The sequence below is a fragment of the Papio anubis genome, chromosome 1 (genome assembly GCF_008728515.1).
Source record: "Papio anubis isolate 15944 chromosome 1, Panubis1.0, whole genome shotgun sequence".
Lineage (NCBI taxonomy): Eukaryota > Metazoa > Chordata > Mammalia > Primates > Cercopithecidae > Papio > Papio anubis.
This window is the reverse complement of record NC_044976.1, coordinates 121,080,146-121,091,135: the sequence shown is the minus strand read 5'-3', so window position 1 is coordinate 121,091,135 and position 10,990 is coordinate 121,080,146.

Here is a 10,990-nt window from a genome sequence, read left to right as displayed (position 1 = left end):
TCTCAGCACTTTGGGAGGCTGAGGCGGGCAGATCAGAAGGTCAAGAGATCGAAACCATCCTGGCCAACATAGTGAAACCCCGTCTCTACTACAAATACAAAACTAGCTGGCATGGTGGCGGGCGCCTGTAGTCCCAGCTACTTGGGAGACTGAGGCAGGAGAATCACTTGAACCCAGGAGGCAGAGGTTGCAGTGAGCCGAGATCATGGCATTGCACTCCAGCCTGGTGACAGAGCAAGAATCCATCTCAAAATAAACAACAAAAAAGAAAACCTCTTTACACTGTTAAAAAAAAAAATTGTAATATGTACTTACAGATTGCCCTAAATTGATTTAGATTCCCACCAACCTTGTAAGACTGCCATAAGCCATTTGCTCATACTTTCCTAATACTTGATATTAGATATGAGTGGTCATTTAATTTTTTTTTTTTTTAAGAGACAGAGTCTCACTCTGTCGCCCAGGCTGGAGTACAGTGGCATGATCTTGGCTCACTGCAACCTCCACCTCCTGGGTTCAAGCAATTCTCCTGCCTCAGTCTCCTGAGTAGCTGGGATTACAGGCATGCACCACCACGCCCAGCTAATTTTGTATTTTTAGTAGAGACAGGGTTTCTACATGTTGGTCAGGCTGGTCTCAAACTCCCAACCTCAAGTGATCCACCCGCCTTGGCCTCCCACAGTGCTGGGATTACAGGCATGAGCCACCGCACCCGACAACTTTATTTTTTTTTTTATCTTTGCACTGAACTTTGCATTTGACCCATTTAAACTGCATCTTAGCTGGGTGCAGTGGGGTATGCCTATAGTCCCAGCTACTTCAGATGCTAACATGAGAGGATCATCTGAGGCCAGGATTTAAGGCTGTAGTGTGCTATGAATGCACCTGTGAATAGCAGCTGTGCTCCAGCATATAGAGACCCTGTCTCTAAAAAATGAAAAAACAAAAGAGAAAAAAAACCCACCTCATTAGATTTGGTCCTGCCTGCCAAGATCTCTTTATATTCTGATTCTGCTATCCAACATATTATCTCTACCAGATTATTGATGTCTACAAATGTGATAATCTGTCATCAACGTTCTTAACTAAACCATTTGTACAAACATTGAATAGGACAGCACTCGGAACAGTATGCACTAGACACTTGTAACTGGGTATTAATCCATTATTAGTTAATAGGATTCTGAGTATTGTTTACATTGCCTCCTCAGCCAATAGTAACTGGGAGCCTAGTTCAACTGGAACGTGCAGCTGCAGGGCCCCATTGTAGACTTCACAGAAGAGAGGTCTGAGTTCTGTGTCTCAAACCAAAAGGAGAAAAAAAAAATTTTTTTTTCTTTGAAACGGAGTTTTGCTCTTGTTGCCCAGGCTGGAGTGTGATGGCACGATCTTGGCTCACCACAACCTCTGCCTCCCAGGTTCAAGTGATTCTCCTGACTCAGCCTCCCTAGTAGCTGAGATTACAGGCATGCGCCACCACACCTGGCTAATTTTGTATTTGGGTTTCTTCATGTTGGTCAGGCTGGTCTCGAACTCCTGACCTCAGGTGATCCACCCACCTTGGCCTCCCAAAGTGCTGGGATTACAGGTGTGAGCCACCGCGCCCAGCCCAAAAGGAGAAAAATTTAAATTGAATAGTAAGCAAGTCTTCTACCCATTTCTTGGGCTTCTGTCATCTGGGTCATTTCCTCTAAAGATCTGCTTCTTTCATTTCAGAACCCACAAATTTTCTAAACGCCGATAAATTGTCATTCATTCTTCAATTTTGTATCACCTAGTTTGGGTCAACTACAGTTCCAATCTACCACATCCTTTCTGGCTTCACTTCTTTCCTTATTCACCTTGGACTTCATGGACTATGATCTCAAGACACTTTTACTACACTCTCAGTTACCTTTGTCTTTTGTTCTTTGGTCCCAACCACCTCACCCCTCCCCAGTTCTAGATCAACGTAACCTTTATGTTTATTTGCTTATTCAATAAATATTTATTGAGTGCCTGTTGATATGCCAACAATTGTTCTAGGTATTGAGGACACAGATGTATTTTCTCTCCTTCTGAGTGTTGGCTTCTGTTTTATGGGAGAGCATTAGTTAATCAGGAGTCGGAACTGGTACCAATATGTGGTTTCCAGCCTTAACTTGGAAGTCCTCACGGAGAGCCAAATGCCTTGTCAATTTCTCACAGCTGCTCTCCTTAAGCACCTCTTTCTAGTCCCAGCCTCTGCCTTTTGTAGACCACCTTACAGTCTGCCTCAAAAGGATAATAGACAAACCAGTGCCACATTCCCCAGAGTTCTTCCCTTTCCTTTTCCTTTTCGCCCTCCCTACCCCGCCCTCCCCCAGGCTGGAGTAGTACAGTGGCACAATCTCAGCTTCCTGCAACCTCTGCCTCCCGGGTTCAAGCGATTCTCCTGCCTCAGCCTCCCCAGTAGCTGAGATTACAGGCGCCTGCCACCACGCCTGGCTAATTATTTTTGTATTTTAGTAGAGACAGGGTTTCAAATGATCTACCTGCCTTGGCCTCCCAAAGCACTGCGATTACAGGCATGAGCCACCACACCTGGCCTCTTCTCTTTTCTCTTTTTCTTTTTCTTTTGTTTTCTTTTTACTTTTCTTTTCTCTCTTCTCTTCTCCTCTTTTCTCTTCCTTATTTCTTTTTCCTTTTTTCCCTCACTCTGTTGCCCAGGTGGAGTGCAGTGGCATGATCTCGGCTCACTGCAACCTCCACCTCCCGGGTTCAATCGATTCTCCTGCCTCAGCCTCCTGAGTAGCTGGGATTACAGGCACCCACCACGATGCCCGGCTAATTTTTGTGTATTTAGTAGAGACAGGGTTTTGCCATGTTGGCCAGGCTAGTCTCCAACTCCTGACCTCAGGTGATCCACCCTCTTTCTCTGTCTCTTCTTTCCTTCTTTCTCTCTCTCTCTCCTCTCTCCTCTCTTCTCTCTCCTCTCTTCTCTCTTTGTCTTCTTTCTCTCTCTCTTTCTTTCTTTTCCCCCCCCCCCCAGACCAGGTCTCACTCTGTAGCCCAGGATGGAGTATAGTGGCGCCATCACAGCTCACTGCAGCTTCAACTTCCCAGGCTCCAGCAACCCTCCCACCTCAGCCTCTGAGGAGCTAGGACCACAGGTACACACTGCCACACTTGGCTTTTTTTTTTTTTTAATGTTTTTTTAGAGATGGGGTCTCACTATGTTGCCCAGGCTGGTCTCCTGGGCTCGAGGGATCTTCCCATCTCAGCCTCCCAAAGTGCTAGGATTACACACATGAGCCACTGTGCCCGGCCACATTCCTCCTTTTGACCTCTACACTGTAAAAGCACCCATCTGTATGTATCTTCCTGCCTCGCTGAAGAAGAAGATCTCCTTACAAAGGCCTTATAACTCAGACCTTTACCCTCCCATCTGTCTCTTCTGAAATACTGCACCCTAACACTTATCCTTTCTCACTTTTATAATGTATTTTATTCTGCAAGGTCATTCTCTTTAACTTACAAGTATGTTTGATTCCCTCATTCTAAATAATCTTTCTTCAACCCGACCACCCTTCTGCTTTCTCTTCACCCTCACATTTCTTGAAAAAGAAGTTTTATTTTCTTTTGAGATGCAATCTCACTCTGTCATCAGGCTGGAGTGTAGTGGCGCAATGTTGGCTCACTGCAACCTCTGCCTTCTGGGTTCAAGCAATTCTCCTGCCTTAGCCTCCTGAATAGCTGGGATTACGGGTGCGCACCACCACGCCCAGCTAATTTTTGTATGTTTAGTAGAGATGGTGTTTCACCATGTTGGCCAGGATGGTCTTGATCTCTTGACTTTGTGATCCACCCACCTCGGCCTCCTAAAGTGCTAGGATTACAGGCGTGAGCCACCGTGCCTGGCCAGAAGTTTTCTTTTCTTTCTCTTTTTTTTTTTTTTTTTATTTGTTATTATTTTTTTTTGAGACAGAGTTTTGCTCTTGTTGCCTAGACTGGAGTGCAATGGCGCTATCTTGGCTCACCGCAACCTCCCTCTCCTGGGCTCAAGCGATTCTCCTGCCTCAGCCTCCTGAGTAGCTGGGATCACAGGCATGCACCACCATGCCCGGCTAATTTTGTATTTTTAATAGAGACAGGGTTTCTCCACGTTGGTCAGGCTGGTCTCGAACTGCTGACCTCAGGTGATCCGCCCACCTCAGCCTCCCAAAGTGCTGGGATTACAGGTGTGAGCCACTGCTCCCGGCCTGGAAGTTTTATTTTCTTTCTTTTTTTTTTTTTTGAGACAGAGTCTCGCTCTGTCGCCCAGGCTGGAGTGCCTGCCATGGCGCAATCTCGGCTCACTGCAAGCTCCGCCTCCCAGGTTCATGCCATTCTCCTGCTTCAGCCTCCCCAGTAGCTGGGAATACAGGTGCCCGCCACCACCCCCAGCTAATTTTTTCGTATTTTTTAGTGGAGACAGAGTTTCACCGTGTTAGCCAGGAGGGTCTCAATCTCCTGACCTCATGATCTGCCCGCATCCGCCTCCCAAAGTGCTGGGATTGCAGGCATGAGCCACCGTGCCCGGCCAGAAGTTTTATTTTCTATACCTTCTTCAGCTCTCTTAATTTGGCAACCCACTGAAATTAAGCTTTTGTCCTTATTACTTTACTACATCTATTCTCAAAATGCCTAATTGCCAAATACAATAGCCTATTTTCAGTCCTTATCTGAATTTTTTTCCAAACTCCTGACTTTCTTCCCAATTTCATCTATTCAGTGAGACAGAGGTCCCCAAATCCTGGGCTGCAGACCAGCACCAGTTCATGGCCTGTTAAGAACCGGGCTGCACAGCAGGAGATGAGTGACTGGCAAGTGAGCATCAGAGCCTGAGCTCCGCCTCCTGTCAGATTAACAGACATTAGTTTCTCATAGGATTGCAAACCCTATCGTGAACTATGCATGCAAGGGATTTGGGTTACATCCTCCTTATGAGAATCTAATGCCTGATGATCTGATGGAACAGTTTCATCCCGGTACCATTTCCACCTCCCGCATCCCCGCCCCCAACAGATCCATTGAAATATTGTCTTCCACAAAACCAGTCACAGGGCCAGGTGCCAGAAAAACAGCAGTGAGGCTGGGCGTGGTGGCTCACACCTGTAATCCCAGCACTTTGGGAGGCTGAGGTGGGCAGATCACTTGAGGTCAGTAGTTCAAGACCAGCCTGGCTAACATGGTGAAACCCTGTCTCTACTAAAAATACAAAAAATTAGCCGGGTGTGGTGGCAGGTGCCTGTAGTCCCAGCTACTTGGGAGGCTGAGTCAGGAGAATGGCATGAACCCAGGAGGCGGAGCTTACAGTGAGCCGAGATCGCACCACTGCACTGCAGCCTGGGTGACAAAGCAAGACTCCATCTCAAAAAAAAAAAAAAAAAAAAGAGACGGTAAACCAGAGGGTAAACCAGTAAATACCCATCTTGAAAAAGACAGCAAGGAAATGTCCCTACCACAATCTTGGCTCTGAATCAGGGCTGCAAGTGGGGGATTGTGAAGACCTCCCCTGGGTATTCACAGGCTAGTCTTCATGAGTTTATAGTCTAAGTTTATACTACCTGAATAGACAGAAACACTTCAAGCCCGGAATTTTATTTATTTATTTATTTATTTAATTTACTTGCTTACTTACTTACTGAGATGGAGTCTCCATCTGTTGCCAAGGCTGGAGTGCAATGGCGTGATCTCGGTTCACTGCAACCTCTGCCTCCCAGGTTCATGCCATTCTCCTGCCTTAGCCTCCCAAGTAGCTGGGATTATGGGCACCCACCACAATGCCCGACTAATTTTTGTATTTTTAGTTGAGAAGGGGTTTTGCCATGTTGGCCAGGCTGGTCTCGAACTCATGACCTCAAGTGATCTGCCCACCTGGGCCTTCCAAAGTGCTGGAATTACAGGCATGAGTCACCAAGCCTGACCAGGCCCAGGAATTTATTTTGAAGTAGTTATAGGGTAATAGTGACCTAATTGATAGGCATTGCAGAGAACCAAATACGAATCCTCTCTGGAGAAAGCTGCCTTCAAGGCAAACATAAAAAAAATTCCTGAAGTTCAGATGATAAACTATAAGGAAAAAAAAAATCCCTAGTGTTAAGTTCCTTTGAATATGTGTTCACTAATAAAAATCCCACAAACACAAAGCAACAGGAAGTAGGCCACCATGAATGAGAATGGGCAGCAATCATAAATAGCAGAATTACGTCCACAGAGACTTTGGATATTAGAATTATATTGCTGCATATAAAGAAGTATGTTTGCCAGGCGCAGTGGTTTATACCTGTAATCCTAGCACTGTGGGAGACCGGAGGTGCATGGATCCCCTGAGGTCAGGAGTTCAACACTAGCCTGGCCAATATGGTGAAACCCCATGTCTACTAAAAACACAAAAATTAGCTGGGCATGGTGGTGCATGCCTGTAGTCCTGGCTACCTGGGAGGCTGAGGCAGGAGAATCACTTGAACCCGGGAGGCAGAGGTTGCAGTGAACCAAGATAACACCACTGCACTCCAGTCCGGGTCACAGAGCAAGACTCCATCTCAAAGCAAAACAAAAAAGAAGTATGTTTAATATATATGTAAGCCTGATTCAAGCACCAGACAGAAAAAAACAATGTATCGCTAGGGAATAAACAACTAAAAATGACAAGACTTCCATAACCATTGCTTGGTTTAAAAAAAAAAAAAACAGGCCGGGTGCGGTGGCTCAAGCCTGTAATCCCAGCACTTTGGGAGGCCGAGGCGGGTGGATCACGAGGTCAGGAGATCGAGACCATCCTGGCTAACATGGTGAAACCCCGTCTCTACTAAAAAAAATACAAAAAACTAGCCAGGCGTGGTGGCGGGCGCCTGTAGTCCCAGCTACTCGGAGGCTGAGGCGGGAGAATGGCGTGAACCCGGGAGGTGGAGCTTGCAGTGAGCCGAGATCGCGCCACTGCACTCCAGCCTGGGCGACAGAGCGAGACTCCGTCTCAAAAAAAAAAAAAAAAAGAGACAGGGTCTCACTATTGCTCAGGCTGGTCTCGAACTCCCTTGCTCAAGCTATCCTTCTACCTCAGCCTCCCAAAGTGCTGGGATTTCCAAGTGTGAGCCACCATGTCTGGCCTATATTCTTAAAATGTATTGAAGACCCCAAAAAGCTTTGTGTTTATGTAGGTTGTATCTACCAACATTTGTCCTAATGGAAATTAAAACTGAGAGACTTTAAAAAATATAGGATCAAAAAAATAGAGAGAATTAGAGTCAGGTGCAGTGGTTCATGCCTGTAATCACAGCACTTCGGGAGGCCAAGGCAGAAGCATAGCTTGGGCCCAGAAGGTCTAGACCAGCCTGGGCAATATAGTCAGACCCTGCCTCAAAATAAATAAATAAATAAAAATATTAGAATCAGATTTTGAAACCAAAAATCCAAAATCTGAAACTTTTTTTTTTTGAGACAGGGTGTCTGTCACCCAGGCTGGAGTACAGTGGCACGAACACAGCTCACTGCAGCCTCAACCTTCTGTATTCAGGGTATTCTACCTCAGCTTCCCTAGTTGTTGGGACCACAGGTGCACGCCATCAAATTTTTTATATTTGATATTTTGCCCAGGCTGGTTTTGACCTCCTGAGTTCAAGCAGTCCTCACTGCTCAGCCTCCCAAAATGCTGAGATTACAGGCATGAGCCACCTTGCTCAGACAGGTGTTTTTTTGTTTATTTTAATTTTAATCATGCATGGATGTTGAACTTTATTTATTTTTTTTTAACTGTTAATTGCATGCATAGGCTGGGGCCAGGTGGCTCACACGCCTGTAATCCCAGAATTTTGAGAGGCTGAGGTGGGAGGATTGATTGCTTCACCAGTCTGGACAACATAGCAAGACCCTGTCTCTACAAAACATTTTTAAAAATTAACCAGGTGTGGTGGTGTACCCCTGTGGAACCAGCTGTTCAGGAGGCAGAGGCAGGAGGATCACTTGAGCCCAGGAGGTCAAGGCTGCAGTGAGCCATAGTTGTGCCACTGCACTCCAGCCTGGGCGACAGAGCAAGACTCTGTCTTCAAAAAATTAATGAATTTTTTGTTTGTTTGTTTTTGTGTGTTTTTTATATGGCATTTTGCTCCTGTTGCCCAGGCTGGAGTACAATGGTGTGGTCTCAGCTCACTGCAACCTCTGCCTCCTGGGTACAAGTGATTCTCCTGCCTCAGCCTCCCGAGTAGCTGGCATTACAGGTGCCTGCCACCATGCCCAGCTAATTTTTTTGTATTTTTAGTAGAGACGGGTTTCACCAGTTGGCCAGGTTGGTCTCAAACTCCTGACCTCAGGTGATCCGCCCGCCACAGCCTCCCAAAGTGCTGGGATTACAGGTGTGAGCCACTGCATCCTGCCTGTGACAAAGTTTTATTAACATTTCCAGGGCGGCAAGGGAGTCATGGAAAGATAAGCACATTGTAATTCTGAAAAAAAAAAAAAAAAAAAAAAATTGGGGTTCTGTCAGAAAGGAAGAAAGGGAGAATAAATATTGGATAAGACAGCTGGGCGCGGTGGCTCACATCTGTAATCTCAGCACTTTGGGAGGCCGAGGCGGGTGGATCACGAGGTCAGGAGTTCAAGACCAGCCTGGCCAAGCTGGTGAAACCCCAGGTCTACTAAAAATACAAAAATTAGGCCGTGCATGGTGGCTCACGCCTGTAATCCCAGCACTGGTAGGGCAAGGTGGGCAGATCACAAGGTCACGAGTTCGAGACCAGCCTGGCCAACATGGTGAAATCCCATCTCTACTAAAAATGCAAAAATTACCTGGGTGTGGTGGCAGGCGCCTGTAATCCCAGCTACTTGGGAGGATGAGGCAGAGAACTGCTTGAACCCAGTAGGCAGAGGTTGCAGTGAGTCAAGATTGTGTCACTGCACTCCAGCTAGGGTGACAGAGCAAGACTCTGTCTCAAAAAGAAAAAAAAAAAAAAAAAAAAGAATCCTTTGAAACTTCCACAAACATTTCCTCCTCAAAATGTGTCTTTGTTTCAGAGAATTCATTTACATCATTTTTTTTTTTCAAAACGGGAAAAACATTAGGCCCCAGTGTAGGAACAAGATGTACTCAACAGCTTTGTTCTCCAGGCTTTGGGAGCCTGAAGTTGGACATACTTAATATCTCATGTTGCCTTCCCCTATCTTCTAGTTGAAAAACTCTTTGTTCTGAACTCGATTGCCTCTCTTAATTACTCAACCCCTTTATTCCTTAGCCTAGTAAAGCAGTGTTTTTTTTTTTCCTTTTTATGCCCTATATATAATTTGTGCTTTGGGAAGCTCTCAACTCTGCTGATAGAAATTTCTGGAACTATTGGAGCACCATATTCTCTTCTCCTAACTTGAGGCTAATCTTTAGCCTTTAATCTCTAAGGCCTGTTTATGTCATATTCTTTTTTTTTTTTTTTTTTTGAGACGGGTTTCGCTCTAAGCCCAGGCTGGAGTGCAGTGGCGGATCTCCAGCTCACTACAAGCTCCGCCTCCCGGGTTCAGCCATTCTCCCTGCCTCCAGCCTCCCGAGTAGCTGGGACTACAGGCACTTCGCCACCCTACCTTGACCTAGTTTTGGCACTTTTAGTAGAGAGCCGGGGACACCATATTAACCAGGATGGTCGATCTCCTGAGCCTGTGATCCATCCCGTCACCGGCCTCCCAAAGTGCTGGGATTACAGGCTTGAGAGCCACAGCGCCCGGCCTTCTTTTTGAGATGGAGTCTTGCTCTATGCGCCCAGGCTAAATCTGTCCACTGCAATCTCCGCCTCTCGGGTTGGGGCGATTCTCCTGCCTCAGCCTCCCGAGTAGCTGGGATTACAGGCATACGCTGCCAGGTCCAGCTAATTTTTGTATTTTCAGTAGAGACGGGGTTTCACCATGTTGGCCAGGCTGGTCTCAAACTCCTGACCTCAAGTGATCCTCCCGCCTCGGCCTCCCAAAGTGGTGGGATTACAGGCGTAAGCCACCGCCCCCGGCCTATGTCCTACTCTCTCATACTGTGCTGCCAGCACAGCACCTCCCATCACAGTACCATAATCAATCATTTTTACATACTCAATTATTTTCACATATAAGATCATAATTTGGCCAGGCGTGGTAGCTCACGCCTGTAATCCCAGCACTTTGGGAGGCCAAGTGGATCACCAAAGGTCAGGAGTTCAAGACCAGCCTGGCCAACATGGTGAAACCCCATCTCTACTAAAAAATACAAAAATTAGTTGGGCATAGTGATGGGTGCCTGTAATCCCAGCTACTGGAGAGGCTGTGGCAGGAGAACTGCTTAAACTCGAGAGGCAGAGGTTGCAGTAAGCTGAGATTGTGCCACTGCACTCCAGCCTGGGTGACAGAGGAAGACTCCGTCTCAAAGAAAAAAAAAAAAATTCAGGCCCAGGTCTCCACAGGTAACACTAGCATATAACTAGAGTTCAGTAGCCTCTCAGGAGGTGTGACAGACATTGCTACTTGTTTTAGCAAATATTCATTTTTTAATTTTTTGAGACGGAGTCTCACTGTGTTGTCAGACTGGAGTGCAGTGGCGTGATCTTGGCTCACTACAAACTCCACCTCCCGGATTCAAGCAATTCTCTGCCTCATCCTCCGAATTAGCTGGGATTGCAGGCGCCCGCCATCACACCCAGCTAATTTTTGCATTTTTAGTAGAGATGGGATGTCACCATGTTGGCCAGGCTGGTCTCGAACTCCTGACCTTGTGATCTGCCCACCTTGCCCTCCCAAAGTGCTAGGATTACAGGCGTGAGCCACCATGCACGGCCTAATTTTTGTATTTTTAGTAGAGAGAGGGTTTCACCAGCTTGGCCAGGCTGGTCTTGAACTCCTGACCTCGTGATCCACCTGCCTCGGCCTCCCAAAGTGCTGATATTACAGGTGTAAGCCACTGCGCCCAACCATCTTATCCAGTATTTATTCTCCCTTTCTTCCTTTCTGACAGAACCCCAATTTTTTTTTTTTTTCAGAATTCCCGGGT